The 7,806-nt window shown below is 47.5% G+C and overlaps 1 long non-coding RNA gene across 1 annotated transcript; it reads right to left on the bottom strand.

Annotated features, from left to right (window-relative positions):
- Positions 1-1,267: 1,267 nt before the first annotated feature.
- On the bottom strand, positions 1,268-7,583 carry LOC132244798 (uncharacterized). The gene is made up of 3 exons (XR_009456570.1): positions 7,430-7,583; positions 5,780-6,172; positions 1,268-5,399 (listed from the first exon to the last, which is right to left on the bottom strand). It is a non-coding gene; the product is annotated as an uncharacterized LOC132244798 (long non-coding RNA).
- Positions 7,584-7,806: the final 223 nt, after the last annotated feature.

The raw sequence follows: 7,806 nt of genomic DNA, 5'->3' as shown, positions 1-7,806 counted from the left end.
GACGCAGTCATACACCGAGCTACAGGCGCGCACACATGCACTGTGCTTGCAGAGACTTGCCAGAGTCCACACCTTCATATTGCATGCACATTCTGGGTGCATAAGACCACAGGCGTGCATGATCCCCAGAGGCATATTCATGTACTCCTAGACCACTGGGAGCCAACATTTCTGGTACGTGCGCCACAAATTAGCCCTGTGCCCTCCCCAAGTGCTGCTCTGATGCCCTTCCCCTGCCTGACCTGCTGCTCTACTTTCTGCTTCCTGCCCCCTCCCTCATTTGTTGTGTGCCACACAGAAGTTACTCATGCCGCTTAAGTCATGTGTGCTGCAGGTTGGCCACCTCTGGCCTAGGCAGTTGGGTGATGGATGTGAAAATGCCTTAGGAGGACTGTATATAGTCATATCCCAGCTCACGATATTCATGTATGGCTATGTTCTATGTCTATGTGTACAGGCACATAGCTGAGACCCATTAGGGCTCCAGTAATGAGCTTATTGGTATTGTTACCCCTTTTAAACATAACTGATTAGTCCATGTTGTAGGGTCCTGTTGGTTGTGTGCATTAGGAGAAGAGGATGATAATCATAGAAAATGAGAGTTGGAAGGGATCTCAGGAGGCCATCTGGTCCAACCCCCTGCTCAGAGCAGGAACATCCCCACCTATATCACCCCAGACAATCAGGTATGTCAGCAATGCAATTCTGTTTACAAAGAATATGCCCAAAGTCCTATTTCCCCAGGTGCCGCAGGAATGGAACAAGAAGAGACAGTTTCCCTGCTCAATATTCCTAGTCTCTTTTGACAGGTGACTCTTCACCCCCAAACCCTCCCTCAGGACTATGTTACCAGTACTTCCCTGGCTGCACGTGGCTTTCTGCTGTCTGTACTGCCTGCCTCTGTGGCATTTCTGGCTTTGTCATCTCTCTCACATACACAAGAACACAACTCCAGAGCAACAGCCAGCCACCCAGGTCTGCTTTCAGCCTCCCAATGCAACCCCTTTGTGCAGCTAGCTCGGCTCCTTCCTCACCTTGAACGCAGCCTGTGGTTTGAGTGATGACTGCTATCATTCCACCTGTCTCATTCCAGACCGAGTTTAACCGCTTCTTACATTTATCCTGAATGAAGGGCAGCTATTCCACCCGCCAGCTCCACCAAGAATTCATGCAGCCCACAGCATAATAATATGGTCTGCAGCAGCATGCCTCACTTCATAGAGACAAACACTTGCGAATATTGTATTGTCATGCACTAGCCCACATATCAACATGCTGGTGTATGTCTAGATAATTGAACTGATGGGCATACTACAAATTCCACAGAGGCAGACAAATCAATAATTTGTCCCTGCACAGATGTAAATATGGTATACAAAGTTATTTATATGCAGGGTGTATTCATACACACACACACGCTTGGCTATAGATATAGCAATGCATCATCATTTAAGACTTATGTACATAAATGCCATGTATATACCATCACTAGATAGGAGTACATATATACAGATGTTCATAGAAGAGAAGTGACATTTATATAAAAACTAGAATCAAACTGATTACACTCAGTTTTGTCTACTTTCAAATGGGCTCCTACTGCTATGAAATGCTACTTATCCACATTCAACCCTGGTGTGAAAATCCTAAAGCCAGCCCTGGGTTTTGGAGGACACTGCAATAAAAATAGCAACATTAAGGACAGCAGGAGGAATGAATCTGGCCCATACTTCTGTCCTGAGAGATAAATGGGTATTTAATTGGGTAGGAATTTACAAAGCAACAAAAGCCCTTTAGAAACCAGATGATCCCAGTCTAGCACTGTGTCACCCCATTTCTCGTATGCACATGTCACCCTCTGCCTCTAATAATAGACAAGCTGGAAATGCTCAGGATCCACTTTGAATTCTTGTAACACAATCATGTGGCGACAGCATGTTAATCTTCTTGCATGCCCAAGGCTAATAGTGTTGGCTTTGGACAGGGGTTATGCATTCAGATTGCTCCATACAGTTCTGCTGATATATCTCACTACAATCACACCCCATCCCTCTGGATCTGTCATGTGTCATCTACTCTCACCGGGCCCCACATTACCCCTTGTTCTTCCTGTCTGGGGCTCCCACACAGCCTGGGCACATGGATTCTGCCTTCCAGCCTCCCTGCCCTCCATTCTCCCATCAAACTGCCAACACAACTCGATCCTGACTCACGATCCCTACTATGCCAATGCTGGGCTCTTGCCCCTCAGTCCAGACATGCAATAGCCCTCTGCTATTTCAGATCCAGGCTCTTGGGCATCCTTGCCATTGCACTTCTTCATGCCTGAGCTGCATCCTCCTGCTCTGCCCATACTGGACTTCTGCAGAACACAGATTGCTTGTGATCAAAGATTACATGCTGGTTTTGCGATGCAAAATAACATGTTACGGAAGCCACATTCTGTGCGGCTTTAAATTGTAGTCAGCGCAACGTATTATAAGGAACAATCCTGCTCAGGGCAAGGGGAATAAATTACATGGTGTGACTTAAGTCTTTTCCAACTAGAATTTCTTCTGTTCCACATCCTGCCCAGGGAACCACAATACTGGCCCCATATCATCTAGTAAACTCCCTTATGCCAGGAGTTATTTCCTGATTCAGCTGCCTCCCATTCTCTCAGCCTTTGGAGCCTTGTGAAGGAGCTGTACCAGACCCACGTCTGCTTGTGTTGGGCTTGGTTCGGAGCTCAGCTGCACCCGAGTCCTTTATCTCCTTGTTTTGGACATGCATCATTTTGTCTGTCCATGTAAGAACTTCAGAACAGATAAAAATCACCCGCATCTCCAGCAATTACTGTCAATGCAAGAGAAGGAAAAAAAGAGAGGAAAAAAAAAATCATCTGCTACAGTCATCTCCAGAAGAAAAGGTCCCCCCCCACCCAAAAAAAAAAAAAAGAAAATACATGCAGAGAAACCTATTGAGATTGATTAACCAACGTTGTGATTTGTAATTTTGCTTAATGCTATTAAAGAAAAACATTGACCATTTGTGCAAGAGAGAGGCTGGAGGGATGCCAAGATTTTGCATAATGAATTCAGAGGATTAATTCCATTTGTCTTCCTGCCCTTCCCCCATCCCCGAACTTTTCTGAAGACAAAGCACAGATACTAACTAACCAAGCAGCCAGATATTGGCTGGGTGCACCTGATAGCTCTGAGACCTTTGTGCTTTTGCTGTCAGATAGCAGCATGACTCAGTGATGAGCAGTGGTAGGTGAGAACAATGGATGATATTATCAGGGAGGCTAGGAGAGAGTTTCAGTGCCTCCAGCAGTGGAAATAATGCAGAACAATAGAGGAGAAAGAATTGCGTGGTTCAGGGGTGAAGACATTGGTGTTATTAGCAGCGTAAAAATGGGGCGTGCAGGCAGGCCTGTATGTTTGGAGGGATCTTTCATCCTGACCCCATGCCAGCAGTAGAAGGCGTGTGGAAGACCGCTGCTTATGGCGACCCAATGCAGTCTCATGTCCATCTGGCACAGGCCTTCTTATTACCGCAAGCCCCTGCAGATCAGTATTTTCTATCCTTTTTGAAGTCACCCCAATGCGTGCGTCACAGAGCCTTGTCAATGTGATGAGTGGTGCTACAGTCTGTGAACAGCAGGAGTCAGAGAGCTGTCAGAAGGAAGAGGTCCTTTGCAAGCGTCAGTGCCACTCTTATTCAAGGAGAGAGAGGTGTTGCAACATTGTGCGAGTGTGCGCGTGCGTGCGCAAGAGAGAGGCTCCTGCCCTCTGTTAGAAGATCAGTCCAAGTAGCTCTGGGTGTAGGCGTGTGCATATAAAAATGCTCTCTCCTGGAATATCTCAAGACTGCTCCACTCCATAAGCAGCTCGGAGGCTCTGCTGCCAGGGATGCCCATCTGCGGTTAGCGGGAATCCATGCAGCCACCTACTGCTCTGGCCAGGTGCTGTGTGCATGGCTGTGTGCACTGGTTAAGGATGGCTGCGGAGGAGGGTTTTCAGAGAAGCTCTGGAGTCTCTCCAGTGCTCTTGGACAACAGCAGGAATGAGCTGGAGCTGGCAGGAATGGTTTCCCCTGCACTGACAAAATGCAACAGCCTCATCCCATTAGCAGACAAGGTTCTTCGGGTAAATCCAATCAATACTTTTTATTAGACCAGCTCAGAGTTGGAAAAATTCTTCTTAGCAAGCTTTCGAGCACAAATGCCCTTTATCAGGCTGAAGAAGCGTCTGCAGATGGTCTGTGCTCTTCCTGGATGGAGTGGTAAAACAACTAGAGGCCAGTACATATGCAAGAAAGCCCGTTAGCAACACCTCAGCGGGCTGTATTAGCATCATCTTCCATTGGTATTGGTTCTCACTTGCAGGAGGAGCAGGTTGCTAATGTGAAATGGCCCCTTGGAGAAAGTCGAGGAGAAAAACATAGGACTATATGTGCGGCTTTGTCTTTGTGGAGGGACTGGCAGTCTGATGCCACCATGGCTACTTGGCACTAAATGCAGGAAGCAGGGCAGTTCCTGCCCCCCAGGATGTAACGAGATACCTTCAGGACAACACATGGTCTGAGATGGGCCCAGGCTTGACTGACTGCTCTGACTGCTGATGGGGTAAGGAGCCTTTCACCTCTAAACTGCAAGTTCAAACTCAGAGAGTGGCCAAGAGGTGCGTATTTGGTGGTTTCAGGGAGACTGTTTGCTGTGAGCTAAACCCCTGGCACTAAGTGGGCTCCTTGTAGGCAAGGTCAGCAAAGGGCTAAACCCATGGGGATTGAACTAGGGTCTCAGCCCATCAGTCTCTTTGGTCAGTACTGAGGCACGCAGATGGGCAATCACCTGCACTCTCTGAAAACCATCAGATAGAAGTTAACCAGTACCTGGATCACCCCCTCTGCAAGTACCATGGGAGGGAGGAACAACTCTCTGCACTGGGAGCTTTCTAGTCCTCTAGCTAGTCACAAAGCACCACTAACACCTATTTTCCTGGAGCAAAGTATCATTTGTCAGTGTTTTCCGGTGCAGCAAGTCACCTACAGACAGCATCATGTTAGCTTCACGTAATTACATGTGACAAACCTCTGCATTACAAACCATAAATATTTATGCAGCATGAACACGGCGGAGACAACAGAGCCAACATCTCGCATTGCAAAAGGAGCCTGGCAAGAGACACAGTTTATGAATTCTTTTCTAATATTTCAGTGCCTTTCATTCAATTTGTCCGTCATTCCTCCCAAATTATTTATTGGTGCTGGAGTTTTCTTCCCACCCTCGGGCATCAAAGTTTTTTCTTGAATAACGTTTCAGGTATAAACTCAGCACATGGTTTAATCTCCCTCCACTGAGAATAGTCCATGCAAATTCATCTTCCATTCCTGGTTTAGAGAATCAGGGCTACCAACTGCACAAAGAGCAAGACAAACAATGAGCTGCCCGTATAAATGGGCTGCCAATGGGGCATTGATTAACTGGCTGTTTTCAGCCACCAAGATGGTAATCCACTAATTGCTTCATTTTTCCTAGGGGCTCGCTCCAAAGTCAGGCTTGATGGAACTGAAATCTCTACCCCAGACAACATCTCCAACTCGGATGATGCTTCACTGACAAAGAAGGATATATTTCACAGCTGACACCCTGTCCCAGATCAATGCTGTACACACACACACACGAGAGGCGCACACCAGGCCCGCTCCCGGAAACGCCAATCTTGTCCCCACGGATCCCAGCATGGCTAACGACACCACTCATATACCCCTATACATAATGCACCTTGCTCCTTACCTGCAGAAACTGCAGCTTGGACTTGAGAGCCCAATCTTCCTCCTGCAACCAGTCCTTGGTGTCTTCCTGAGGCCTTCAGCCAGGATGGAAGCAAGCTCCGCCAACTGCTGCCAATGCTAGTCAAGTATTAGTAATAGCGCAAGAATTTCAGGTGGTCCAGAACATTTCTGTTCGTCTACAGCATGTCTGGAAAGGAGAAGGCAACTTTGTCTTCTGCGCCTGCATTTTGACACAGCCATGTATGCTCATCACCTCCCGCGCACACTGCACAGAGGACCCTTAGGAGACCGCCTGCAGACACGAGCAGCAAGCGGATTCCTCGGAGGAATCTTCTCGATAGGGCACGTGCTCCACCGGTACTCGATAATCTGCATTTCCAATCTTATTGTCCACCTGTAATAGAAGAAGCCGACTTTGAACAGAGCTGGGCAAATGTCAAACATTTAGTCAGGTTTTAAAGCAAGCTCTTTAATGGACATTCTCAGGCTTTGTGTGTTCATTTTCCATTAACATTCTAGCTAATAATTTTCCTGGCAGGAACATTTATGGAAGCAGCCAAATTTTAAGGAGCTATTGGCGAAGATTTGCACAAAGAAAATTCTGATCTCGCAGGCTTGAGGACTCATGTCTGGGTTGAAGGGGTCTGTCAGAGAACAAAGACATGACCTCCATAGGCAATTACAAATTCACCTTGACAGTTTAAACTTAAAACATCCAGTCTGCAGCCTCACGCACTGAAAAGGAGCTTCAGCAAATGATTTCAAATGGGAGATTTAGCCTGGGAGCTGCTCTCTCACAAATTAGAAGAAGAGGTAAAATTCATCCCACGAATTATTTGCTGTGATGTTTTCACTCGGTGTCTAACAAACCTTCTTTTGGTTTCAGTGTTTGAGGCCAGAGGGGACCTTTATGTTCATCTAGTCTGAGTTTCCATATAGCATTGGCTCTGAGATTTCCCCCAGCAGTTTCTGCATCTCGGCTAGTCGTTACTGGTTGAACTAGTGCATTTTTCTGGAATTCGTACATTCAAAGAAAGATCAACCCACTGCGACGGTGCAGGGAGGTGGGTAGTGTTCCCCTACTGTCCTACCAGGGTTTTGCTCCATCCACATTCATTTTATGTTTCGCCCAAACTTTGCTTCTTACGAAGCATTTAAATGGGTGAAACGTTATTGCAATGTTCAAACACTGCAGGATTAGCTCCCATTAATTCTCATATACTACGAGCTGACCACGGCACTAAATTAGCATCTCGTTAAGCATTCATAAAGACGGTGGAAGATCGATCAGTAGGAACAAGCATCTCGTGGCCATATATCAGCAACAGAGTGTCAAATGAAAGGCTTTTCACAAAGACGCATGGTGAGCGTGTACTGTACTGGCACACGGGAAGGGAAGCCAAGGCTGGGGGGGGTGGAAATCACTCCAGGGCCTGGATGCAAGAGGAGCTGATCAGATGCAGGTTACTGCAGCGCTGCATCCACTGTGCGGGACTGCTTTCTACTTGCTTTGGAGAGCTCATAAATAGATGATGCCCTTTGAGAGCAGCTCTGCTAACCCTAACCCTTGCACAGCTCAAACAGTGGGGCTGCTGCATCTCACTCAGGGTCGGCTCTGCTGGGAGGAGAGGAGGGAAGGCATTCTCCATACCTTTTCTGCTGGGGGCACTCCACGACCGTCCTGTCCCTCCTCAGCAGATTGCACATGCACGGCAGGCGCCTCACAAATCCCTCAAAGAACAACCTGAGAGCGCCAACTGCAAAGTACTGCTTCTCCCTGCCTCAGGCTCCTTCAGGCAATTAGTTGCAGCTGAGCAGCCTCTCCCCTTGGTGCCCTGGCAATCAGTGCTGCAGAGGGCACACACCTGTGCTAGGTGTGCTCCAGGCAGGGAGATAACATTAACCCCGTCTCTACCAGACGTGGGTCCTAATGAGCGTTTTAATGAAAATCTGGCCCTCGTATGAGGGTCTCTATGACGGAGGGGAGATTGTTTCATAGAGTCACCGATTGTAAGGGCTGGAAGGGAC

The sequence above is a fragment of the Alligator mississippiensis genome, chromosome 14 (assembly GCF_030867095.1).
Source record: "Alligator mississippiensis isolate rAllMis1 chromosome 14, rAllMis1, whole genome shotgun sequence".
Lineage (NCBI taxonomy): Eukaryota > Metazoa > Chordata > Crocodylia > Alligatoridae > Alligator > Alligator mississippiensis.
This window is presented reverse-complemented; position numbering and strand designations above follow the sequence as displayed.